The following is a 13304-nucleotide window of genomic DNA, read 5'->3' on the forward strand; positions in this document are numbered from 1 at the left end:
TCAAAATCCTGAAAATGGCAATACTTCCCAAGGCTATCTACAAATTCAGTGCAATACCTTTCAATATTCCATCCTCATTCTTCAAGGAAATAGAAGAGGCAATCCAAAAATTCACATGGAACAATAAAAGACCCCGAATAGCACAAACGATCCTCAACAGAAAGAACAGTGCTGGATGAATATCAATACCAGATTTCAAACTCTACTACAAAGCCATAGTAATCAAAACAGATTGGTACCGACACAAGAATAGACCTCAGGACCAATGGAATAGAATTGAAAACCCAGAAATGAACCTACAGACCTATAGCCATCTAATTTTTGATAAGGGAATTAAAAATTAGAATGGAAGAAAGAGAGTCTCTTCAGTAATAAATGGTGCTGGCAAAATTGGTTAACTACTTGCAGAAAATTAAGCTAGATCCTTAAGTATCACCCTGCACCAGAATCAACTCCAAATGGATCATAGACCTCAGAGTCAAACAGACACCCTGAAAACATTGCAGGATGGAATAGGAGAATCCCTAGGACTCCATGGCACAGGGTGAAATTTTCTTAATAGAGACCCAGAAACAAAACAAATCAAAGAAAGGTTGGACAAATGGGATTGCATGAAATTGCAGAGCTTCTGCATGGCAATAGACATAGCTAGCAAGATCAATTGAAAGCCCACAGATTGGGAGAAGATCTTCACTAGCCATACAACAGACAAGGGTCTCATATCTAAAATATACCTGGGACTCAAAAATTAAATCCCCCAACAACAAATCCTCAAAGAAACAACTGACCCGAAAATAAGTGAGTTAAAAACTTAAAGAGAAACGTCTCTGAAGAGGATAGAAAGGTGGCAAATAAACACATGAAGAAATCTTCAACCTCTCTAGCCATAAAAGTATTGCAAATCATACCAACATTGAGATAGTACCTCATCCCAGTTACAATGGCTATAATCAAGAACTCTAATAACAACAGATGATGGAGGGGATGTTGGCAGAAGGGAACTTTACTGCATTGTTGCTGGGCATGTAAACTTGTTCAACCACTTTGGAAAGTAGTATGGAGGTTCCTCAGAAGACTCCACATAGAGCTCCCCTATAACCTAGCAATCCCACTTTTGGGCATTTACCCAAATGGTCACAAATGAGATCTTACTAAAGGTACCAGCACAACTCTGTTTATTGCAGCATTATTTACCATAGCTAAGATATGGAACCAATCCAGATGCCCCTCAGTAGTTGAATATATCAAGTAAATGTGGTGTATATACACAATAGAATTCTATGCCTCCAGCAGAAAAAATGACATTGCTCCATTTCTTAGGATATGGAAAGACGTGGAAAAAACATTATATTAAGTGAAGTAAGCCAATCCCAAAGAAACATAGGTCCCATGGTTTCCTTTATTTTCAATAACCACTGTGTGTCTGAGACAAGCAGAAAAGGTCAGACAAGTTGATGTTAGGTGAAATTAACCCCAAGATAAGGATTCAAATGATTTTTTTCTTTATTGCGATTGTACCTAACATATTTATAAGATGATTTCCTTGTTGCTTTGAATGTCATTCCGCCTCGGTATAACCCCTGCTTTCACTGTATTTGATGTTAGTATAATTTGTGGTGGGAATGGGAAAAAACAAATTGTTTAAATAGGGATACTGGTGGACGCATTGCAGCGATGAGATGTACAAGTCATTATGTAGAAATAGAACTTTCAAATTTGGCCAGTGAGAGAGGGAGTTAGGCAGGGGGATGTCTGGAGAGCTGTGGGGGGGGGGGAGGAAAACAGATGGGAAGGGGAAATAAAGGAGGATGCATAAATGCTTGATGAGAAATGTACTCATTATCTTGCCCATGTAATTGTTACCTCTCTGTATGGTATTTTCACAATAAAGTAAATAAATGGATTGCTACAGAATAGATTCTAAATGTAATATTTAATGCTATTGGATTACTTGAAGACAAAGGTTTACAGAAAAATTTAAATGTCAGATAAATTTTAATATTCCAATAGACATGTAAAAGAAATATAATTTAAAAATTCACAGTTCCAGGCAAACCCTGACAAGAAAGTCTGAAATACCCTTATCTAGAAACAGGAAGTGACACTGTGGCTCAAGTGGTAGAGGGCTCCTCTTGAGCTGAAGAACTCAGGGATATGTTTACACCCAGGTCTTGAGATTAAACCTCATGACTGAGAAAAAGAAAATAAAATTTAAAAATTAAAGCATTAGGGCTGGGAAGGAGATTCAGTAGTAGAGTGCTTCTCTTGCATGCATGAGGTCCTTGCAATTCCTCGGTACCACATAAGCAGAAAAAAAACTGCAAATTGCTCTGTGGCTCAAGTGGTAGAGCACTAGCCTTGAGCTGAAGAGCTCATAAGGGACAGTGCCCAGGCCCAGAGTTCAGGCCCTCCTTCCACCACCAACAACAGCAAATTAACATCAAACAACCTGAAGATGTTGTCCAGAATAATGAGTGTGGCATTATCCATTTACATGACTTAGTGACTTTAAACCTAGTTTTCCAGGGGAGGTGGTGGGCAAATTGTGTGTTTGCCAAAACCTGCAAAATTATTTTGTAATTTCCCAAGGAGGAAGAAAGGAGGGAATGGGGGGAGGAGGGATGCTGTTTGGTGAACTTGCCTTTTGGTTCAGTGGTTGTTTTCTGGAGTCAAATTCAGATAAATTCTGCTTGCAATCCTAGTTGCATGGGGAATGAGGAAGCCATGGCCTGGAAGTGGTTTTGTCCTGTCCTTGGCCTGGTTCCAACCACCATTGGATAATCCATGTCCCATTTCAGGACCAAGATGCCTTGAAGCCTACTGATGCACTGGGCAGGTGGAACTATCCACAGACAGAAAAGGCAAAAAATGCAATGCCGAGGGCAACACTGAAAATCTACACGAGGGAGAGTTTTTTTAAAATATTTTTTATTGTAAAAATACTATACAATTGTTTTACAGTTACATGAGTAGGGTAATGAGTACATTTCCTATCGAACATTGTTACCTCCTCCTTTGTTTTTCCCCTACTACCCTTTCCCTCCCCAACTCTCCATCTCCTCCCTCCTTGACCCCTGCCTGACATTGTAAATTCATTTTCGGCTCAGTATCTTGTACATCTCATCGTCACAATGAGTCAAACTGCATCTCCATTTAAGCATTCTGCTATATCCCTTCCACTCCCCAAATTGCAAAATATGTATATAAAGTGCAGAACACTGGAATCAAATACAGTGAAAACAAGGATTATACCATGAGGGGATAAACCTACAAAAGAATCATATTGCATTATATGTATATTAAAATCAAAAAACAAGAAAGAAAGAAAGAAAACGCATGTGTCTCTGACTTGGGGTACATTTCGCTTATTATCTTATATGGTCATGTTACAACAGCCTTTGGTCATCTCTGCTTGTCCTAGACATGTGCTAGTCCATGCAAACAAGGGAAACCATGGGTTGTATGCTTTTAAAAACTTATTTATATCTCCCACTTCTTTTTATCTCAGTGAAGGAAAATGTTAGAAAGTAGAAATTATATGTGGCACCTCTTTCTTGAAGTACCACGAAGGGGAGTGGCACTTCCTAATGGGACTAATGGGATGAAAACCACACAGTCCATGTAGACCCATCAGAGGTCTGTGTGGTGACTTTGAGGGGATTCAGGACACTGCCTTTCTGATGCCGTGTGTGCAGCACTTGTTGCGGTGGGCTGTAGCCAACAAGGCTCCATGAGTGACCAAACGAAGCAACCCAGATTCAGATGCCAAAGCCAGGAGGGATCGCAAGGCAAAACTTAACTACTGCCTTCCATCTGTGCAGCGTACACTGACAAGGCCAGACCCATTGCCCTGCTTTGGAGCCCAATGAGGTTAGGGGGTGAGCTCATTGCATCCAAACCGATCATCCCCGGAATAGCACTGAGAGCTGGGCCCATGTGGACCAGAAGGACAATGGAGGAGGCTACACAGCAAAGCAAAAGGGGCTTCCGGTCCCATGTGCTGCAGCGGGTGCAATGCAAGTACAGGCTCCTCTGGCACTGAGGGTATAGCGATGGCCTTATACCCTGAGTCCACAGGGTCCACAGGGACCCTAAAATGGAGGTCTGCAGAGATGCTGAAGGGGCTCCAGGTTGCTGAGCTGCTGCAGCTGTCTCAAACTGGCTGGCACAGCGCCAGCACATGGCTCCATTTCCCAGACCGCCTTACAGACTGATGAGGTGAACCAAGGCTGGGCTGCCTGGCCCCAAGCGGGCAGAGTGCACGCCCAGCCTTACTTCTCCCATGGATTGTGCAGTGTACAAACATGGTGTCCCCAAACCCCCCACTAATGGGGGCAAGCAGTGACCCCAGATCAGAGTGTTCCTGGGATGGCCCACATACTCAGGACCACTGCAGACTAGTACCAGCACAGCTGGAGGAGGATGGGGCAGCAGTGGTCTCAACTCCAGCCCTATGCCTGCCAGCTCCTGGGTGAAATTGAGGAACAGAGACCAGGAAGTTAGGTGGGCAGGGTGGCCGGGGCTCATCCAGCAACCCTGGAGTGCATGCAACACATCCACTTACTGCATATCCACCAAGGGTAGGGGCACCACTTCTCAACCGGTGACCTGAGGAGGCACCCATACCCACAGGGACTACAGAAATGGAGGTTCATGTTGTGATTCAAAAATTGCTCCAGGGCACAGGCTTGCTGAAATAATAAGGAAAGACATCCACTAAAAGTTTTCATCAATGATAACCTATTATAATTTAAAAAGAGTTACTTTCCTCTTGTCCTATATTTTTGCATAGAGCCCTATGAATTAACCAGAAATCTCCAGAATTTCTTCATGCACAGTAATACAAATAAATATATCTATACAAATAAATATGTGCTACTTCCTACATTGTAGCTAATAGGTTTTGATTATGCTTTCGGTAGCAGCCACAGTAACACTAATCCAAGGATTGCTGGGGATCAGAAGATTAAGTCCAGAAAGGAAAATCCATGAGATCTGTATCTCAAATTAACTACTAAAAAGACAGAAGAAAACCTATGGGTAAGTGGTTTAGTGTCATCCTTGCACAGAATAAGCTGACAGCAGAACCAAGGCCTGAGTTGAAGACCTGTGGTGAGTTCACACACACACACACACACACACACACACACACACACACACACACACACACACACACACATTTCCCAGTTAAAGCAAGTAGAATATCTGTTTTCCCAGTAACATGTCTGAGTAACTATCCTGTATGTTTGGATATTTTTGAAAGCTGTAGCATCAACTTACCTAATTTTAATAAATGACACCCTATTCATTATTATTTAATCCTGGTTGCAAGACACATTTTCATGTAGAAAACTGTTTGTTCCCAAAATCCTGACTCTTTTGGTTTGTAAGAATGAGATAATTTTGCCTTTAATTCATTAGTTCATAAATTAGAAAAGTAACCGTAACCCTAGAACCAATTGCTTTTGGATTCAAAAGTCCATATAAATACATTTGATTTTATCCTTTGTTTCACCTCATCTTTCTTAAAATAGTTTGTGGTTTTACTCCATATCGTGCCATTTTACTCCATATCGTGCCATAACCTGAACCCTAACTGGAACTTTTAGATTAATTCTCACACTAATAATACCCTAATCCTAATATTATTAGCAGTTTCCTCTTTCATATTCATCATAATTCTAACTTGCCTTGTTATTCGAAGAGTTACTTCCAGTTTGACACTAAATTTTCCATTGGCCTAATGCTAAAACTAAGCCCAGCTGGAACTGAAACCTAACTTTCCACCTAATGAGAGTCCAAAATTAATGTTAAAAAATACTCTAATTTTTAATCTTTCTAATAAATACTCCAATTTGCGTTCTGTAAATGAGGTTCAATTTGCCCTTATTCCCACAAATTTCTTGACTCTACCTCTGAAGGGATCTTATTCCCTAATACGAACCATTATATTAATTGTCCTCAAATTCTCTTATCAGGAAAACCACTGTAGTTTCCATTGATCTTACCATTTCCTAAATCACTGTATCCTAAAACAGTTTCAGATTTACTTACCATCTAGTCCATTACTTAAAGCTAACTCTCAACCTAAACCTGGCTGGAAAACTCTCATTAATCATTACAAGAATGATCACTGAGAAATAAATATAATGATAATGCTATAGTTACTATTCAATCTGACATTTTTGCTTCTATTTTTTAGTGAAATCTTAATTTTATACAAAAAACTTTCGTATTTTGTAACACTAATTATAATTAGAACAAAATACTGACCCTGATCTTAATCCAAATTATATATCAATACTAACATTCACACAAGTACACTAGTTTTCACTCATCCTAACTTGATTCCAAACATAGGTTTCAATATTTTTCCAAAATCTTAGTCATTTTCTAACCCTAAACTTAATGGTAACTGGAACATTGAGAATAAACATAAGCCTAATTGCAAGGTGATTCTAATATTAACAGCAATACTCTAGTTAACATTCATTCTAATTCTTACAAGGATTATTCTAAAATTTATCTTCAATTTGAGCCTTATTTTTTTTTTAATCTTTCACTCTAACTCTAACCATGGTTGGAATCCTAACCATAACCTTGACACTAATGCTATCTCAATTCTAAATTTTATGAAAAATGCTCATTTTGTGTTATTCTAACTGAAATTCCACTTGGAATTCTTGAAATAAATTGCAGGTTTTCCAAAACCCTATAGATTTTCTCACTCGTATCCTGAATCTATCTTGTTCCATAAGAGGAATCATGATACCCATTGACTCAAATCCTGATCTAATGAAATACATTGTACTTCCATTATCCCAGCATTTCTTGAATTCCTAGAACCTAAAATAAGTTCACATTCACTTAACATTTATCCCATTCCTTTTTTTTTTATTTTTGTTGGTCGTGGGGCTTGATCTCTGGGCCTGGATATAATCCCTGAGTTCTAGGCATGGGCATGATCCCTGAGTTATTTAGCTCAAGGTTTGCACTTAACCACTTGAACCACATAACCACTTTCTGGTTTTCTGGTGAATAATTGGAGATAAAATTCTCACAGACTTTCCTGCCCAGGCTGGCTTTGAATTGCATCCTCAGAAATCAGCTTCCTGAGTAGCTAGGATAATAGGTGTGAGGCACCAGTTTAATCTATTTATTTACTCTATCCTCAACCCCGTTTAACATGAAACCTAATTCTAATCACAATCTGAATTAACCCAAGTGGTTAATGTAATTAAAAGTGTCTCTATTTTATTCAATCACACATATTTTTTTGCTTCTACTTCTTAGTGGAAGACTAAATTTTACCCTAAAGCTTATCCTTTTTAATCCTAACAAGAATTAAAACAGTAACTCACACTTTAAACCAAATTATATCTGAATTTTTAAAGTAACACCGACACTGGTTTTCATTCATTCTTACTTTGATGTCATTCATTCTTCTTAAAATATGTTGCAGTTTTACTCAATATCTTACATCTTTTTCTCATTCTAAGCCCAACTCTAACTGCAACACCTTTCCTAATCCTACACCTACATATGACCGAATTATAATGTTAATAGCAAGCCTCTACTTCACATTTATCCTATCTCTTGCTCAGAGTGAAGGTCTAAATTTTACTTGCATTTTGAACCTAAATATTTTTATCATTATTATTTTAATTGTGAAAATACCATACAGAGGGGTTACAATTACATAGGCAATTTAATGAGTTCATTTCTTATCAAGCATTTTTGCATCCTCCTTTGTTTCCCTTCCCATCCCTTCCCATCTCCACCTGCTCCCCAGCCAAAGTTGGAAAGTTCGTGTTTTGACATAACGTCTTGTACATCTCATTGTTTCAATGGGTCCATTATACAGCAAAAATATCTGTAAGAAATATATTTTTCAATAAAATATCTCAATCCTTAGGTAAAGTGCATTATAGTTTAATATAAAGTATATCTCAAAATAGAAATTCTGCAACTAATCTAAAGTATGTTTTCCTGCACAAAATGCTCTGACTTCTAGTCTTGTTATTTGATTTTAATTATATTTTTTATTTGTGACATGGTCCCTACTTACATTTATTACAAACTTCTGTAATTATACAAATCATACCTGTACACACTAATTTGTGTAATTTAATATTCAATCAAAATTATTTTTTTTCTTTCTCCCACAGGGAAGGGTCTATTGCTAAAGTATATGGAATGGAAATCTGCAACGTGAGGATGGGATCATGAGCACTTTCTGCTTGGCTGAACAGGAATTCTTGTTTCTACAGTACATTCTTACCATTTAATCAGACAAGGAAAGCCACAACATTTGAAGTTCATATGAAGGAATTACATTCCTAAAAGATGTGGCAACCCAGCTCTAAAGTTCAATCTTATCACTAGTTCTTTGTGCTTGCTGGCTGATATCTTTCTCTCTCATATGTTTCATATTATTAAGCATATTAGTAATTCAGCTGTCAGTAGATGGCAAGAGACTCCTGAAAATCACAGCTATTGCTGTGTAATATTCAGAAGAGAGGAAAAAATTATACTGATCTCCAATTCCTCCCTTTGACCTTCAGTATACGAACTAATTGTCAAAACAATCAAGTAAGATGTTAGTTCATTTTTCCCTTTTTAAATAGAGATTAAGCAAGTGTTTTTCACAGTAAAAAGTGATGACAGTTGTATCAGAGCTCTGATATGAGCACCTGCTCCCTAAAATATAATGCTCTATGGACTGTAAATATGGAAGCCACTATCTCTCTCTCTGCCTCTCTCTCTCTCTCTCTCTCTCTCTCTCTCTCTCTCTCTCTCTCTCTCTCTCTCTCTCTCTCTCTCTCTCTCTGTCTGTCTCTCTCTCAAACAGAGCTGCTACCCAGTCACATCAGAGATCAGTTCTATTCCTTTGTAATTATAGTTGATTGACTGGACCTGTATGTTTCCCTCAGATCAAGTCCCTTGTTCTTAGTATCCTTTGATTCTTTGTATGCTTCAGGCCGATTAACAGTAGTCTGAATACAATATCCTCAATCTTTGCATTCAAGTCAAACTCCATGAATTCATACTACTGTTCCAAAATACTAAAATGTATTGGATCTAGAAACCAAAGGAATTACATCATGAAAGTAGAAGAATATTGATCAGTAATTGAGGTAAGAGAACTTGAGTATGTGGGAAAATGTAGAATACTGTATGTGTGTAAGAGATACAGAATCATCTTCTATAGGCCCATTTTTTGAATACTTCTCATCCTTTATTGAAAGTCAATTTATATATATATACAGTTTTCTAGTTACTTTGCTTACCTATCACTTCTGATCACAAATCGTTTTATGAATGTTTATACTATCTTTGAATAACTCACACGATTTGCATGTACTTATAATCTTGAGACAGTCTGCTACTACATCTTTCATTCTATGTGATGAACCCTTATGTTTTGTTTCTCTGTTTGCTGAATAAATGTACTCCTGAAAACAGGATATTCACAGCAAATTTGAGTGTAATTTTTATTTTGTAAATTTCAAATATAATATAAACTTTTTCTATTTTTTTATTTTTTTATTTTTTGTGAACATACTGTACAGAGGGGTTACAATTACATGGGCAAGATAATGAGTACATTTCTTGTCAAGCATTGCAGCCTACTCCTTTGTTTACCCTTCATATCCCTTCCCAGCCTCCCCCCGCCCCTCCCCCAACCCTTGCTCCACCCCCACCCCCTGGCACTAAATTTGTAAAGTTCATTTTCGACAACTTGTACTTCTCATTGTTGCAATGGGTCAACCTGTATCCTTAAATGACTTATTTTTCCCCATTTCCTACACAAATTATACCGACATCAAATATAGTGAAAGCAAGGGTTATACTGTGGGGGAGAGACATACAAAGCAACAAAGAAATAATCTTACAAATGCGTTAGAAACAAATGCATGAAAGAAAAATACCTTTAAATACATACTAAGGGTTCATTTTCCTAACATCACACTATCTCACCTTTTCTGCTTGACTCATACGTATACTAGATATTTCAAATAAGGGAAACCATGGGCCCTATGTTTCTTTGGGCTTGGCTTACTTCACTTAATATAATTTTTCCAAGCCTTTCCATTTCCTAACAAATGGAGCAATGTATATATCAAATATAATATAAACTTTGTATGACTAAATGAGTGATATTCATAAACACATTATTTTGGTGACTTTAAGTAAATTGAGTCTTGATGTGGTGGTTCTTGTGTCTGATTGAGTTAACCATTATCTTATTCATTTATGAACATGTGCATTGCACTTTTAAGTTTTTACCTATAAAATAGTCCCCAAGCATTTAGTTTAAAGTGATCATCGGGAAGGTGTCTTCCTATTCCAATCTTGATATGTACTTCTGTAAAAGTACTACAAATACACGATGTTTACTGGAGCAATATAAAAGATGAGTACTTATTTCTAAGGAGAATGGATTTATTGATTCAAACATAGAAAAGAGTAAAAAAGTCAGGTTTCTTGCTTAAGACTGCATAAAGTTCATATGAATGTAGCTCAAGATGAGACTCAAAGATAAATTCATATTTATATTACTGAGATTTACATCACAATATAAGCAATATAGGTATTTAAGGAATTGGTCATTCAAAGTCCTAGGTAATTAATGGATGAAAAATGGAATAGAAAATAGCAGAGGAAAACAATTCAACATGAAGCTATTATGATTTTATAATGCAAATATGAAAGAAATGGAGCTTTTGCTTTTCTGAAGAAGAAAGTTTAGCCAGTAATTTCAATGTAAGTATTCAGTTGTAATGAGTCTAAAGTCTTTTCCTCCAATATATTGAAGAGTACTATACTCATCCTCAGAAATGTAAATCAGTAATTATTTTAATCAACTTTGGTTAATATTAATTTACTTGTGTAGCAAATAAGTTAAAATATTCACTCTCTTTCGTTCAATTAACATACATTCCATACTTTACTGTCTCTTAATACAAGCCTGAAATCACTACTTCAAAGTAACACAAACAGAAATACAAAAATAACATGATACAACAATCAGAAATCCTAAATTACGTGAAAAAGTCCCCAATATAAAAAATAAATCTGAGGAAGAGGAAAAACATTGGCAGAAGATCAACAGAAGTTTACTCTAGTTCTCTGATAAAATAGAGATTTAGAGTCCTAGCAGGTACTCCTCTTCTAGAGGGTCACACCAAGTCAGCTATAATATACAATTCAAAAGAAGATTTTATACTGTCTTCACAAGAAAACAGAAATCTATGAAAAAGTGTCCAGCCAGGCAGGTGACTGCTGTGACTGTGTTGGCCAACATATTCAAAAGCACATTTGCAGTGTGAAAATAAAAGGGTAACATGGAAAAAATCAGGAACAGAAATGTACATCAGAGAAAGCCACATCCATACAGAGGGACAATTCACCACACCACTGTACAGTCCGAACTGTCACTGGAACCACAAGTATGAAAATCACAACATCTCACCACAACTGGTTTCTACTCCTACACTTAATGGTCGAAACAAAAACTTAATTCCAGAAAAGCAAATCACAACAGAAGACCAAACCAACACTTAAAAATCAACCAAGAACATAGAGATTCACCTATTGAGATCATAGATCCCCCAAAAAGAAAACCTCCAAATGGACAGAACAAATCAGAAAAATACAAGAAAAGTGATGTCAAGGTAGTATAATTCACACAGTAAATAACCAGGCATTAGAACAGACAATCAAGAATCTAGAAGGTAGTTACCAAAATACATTACATATACGGCTGAAAAATGTAATTAATGGAAAGATAGAAAACCTCTACAAGAAAATTTGTGAACAAGATGAGACCAACCAATCATTAGAAAAATAATTCATGGAGACTACAAACAGAAAGATAAATAAATTCTGAGAGTACAAAGAAGTCCAAGAATAAAATGGATGCCTAGTTAAAAGATATAAGAGAAGACACAGCTAAGAAAACAACCCTTGCAACTCCCCCACCCAAGAAAAAATGTACAGAAAGTCCATGCAAGACCTAAAACAAAGCATTAATAAAGGTATAGAACCCCTAAAAATGACTAATTAGAAGACAGGTAAATCAAAAACAAAGTAGAATGTCTCCACAGTAAAAAGATGACATAGAAGATAATCTCAGGGTCAAAGACAGAATAGCCCTAATAGGAAAGAGGAAATAATCATTTAGAAAAACTCCAAGAAATAACAAATGGTCTTGCCAGAACTTCAAAACTCAGTTAGAAGATCAAATTTCAGGGAAATAGGTATCAAGAAGGAGAAAAGCAAGAAAATAAACGGATGGGAAGCATATTACAGAATTCTAGCAGAGAACATGCCAAACATCCAACGAGATAGGCTCATGCAGAGAAGTCTTTAGAAACCAAACAGAATTCTAGAACTGAACAATCCACCACCACATCATAATCCATTAAAGGATCATTAGCGATCAAGGAAAGGATTCTTAAAGCTGCCATCCAGAAAATATTGATTATTTATAAAGGATTAATAAATTTATAAATTAATAAATTTATAAAGGATTATTTATAAAGGACTATTTATAAAGGACTTATAAATTTATAAAGGATTATTTATAAAGGACTATTTATAAAGGACTCATAAATTTATAAAGGATTATTTATAAAGGATTATTTATAAAGGATATTTAAAGAATTGGTCATATACAGTCAGAATAAACACAGATTTCTTAGCTTACATGGTAAAAAGGAGAGCCTGGCATTATATATGACAAACATTAAAGTTAAACAACTACCAACCGTGAATATGGTGCCAAGCCAAACTCTCCTTTACATGTAAAGGATATATAACATATTTCATGACAAAGAAAATTTGAAACAATGTATCTCCACCAAATCAGCAGGATTTAAGTTAATCAAATATACCCTACATAGAGAAGATCAAGGAGAAGAGGAAGAGGAACTGGTTATATAAAATGCTCTCTACTGCAGAACAAGGTAAATATATTAAGTGTAGATGAGGCACAGCTCCTAACAGCAGGTGTATAACATAGCAGGATTTATCAGATATTTCTCAATCTTAACTCTCAATATCAATGGACTTAAATTTCCAAATAGAAGACATATATTAGATAGTAGTATCAAAAAAGCAAGATGCATCCATATAATATCTAAAAAGACACATTTTATTGACAAAAACAAACACATACTCAAACTAAAAGGCTGAAAAGAAAATTTTCAAGCAAATGGAGACCATAAACAGTCGACAGCAGAATTACTAACATAAGGTAAAATAGAACTCAAATTAAAATTAGTTGGAAGAGACATTAT

This window comes from Dipodomys merriami, unplaced genomic scaffold, assembly GCF_024711535.1.
Source record: "Dipodomys merriami isolate MVZ:Mamm:240054 unplaced genomic scaffold, mDipMer1.0.p SCAF_444, whole genome shotgun sequence".
Taxonomy (NCBI): Eukaryota; Metazoa; Chordata; class Mammalia; order Rodentia; family Heteromyidae; genus Dipodomys; species Dipodomys merriami.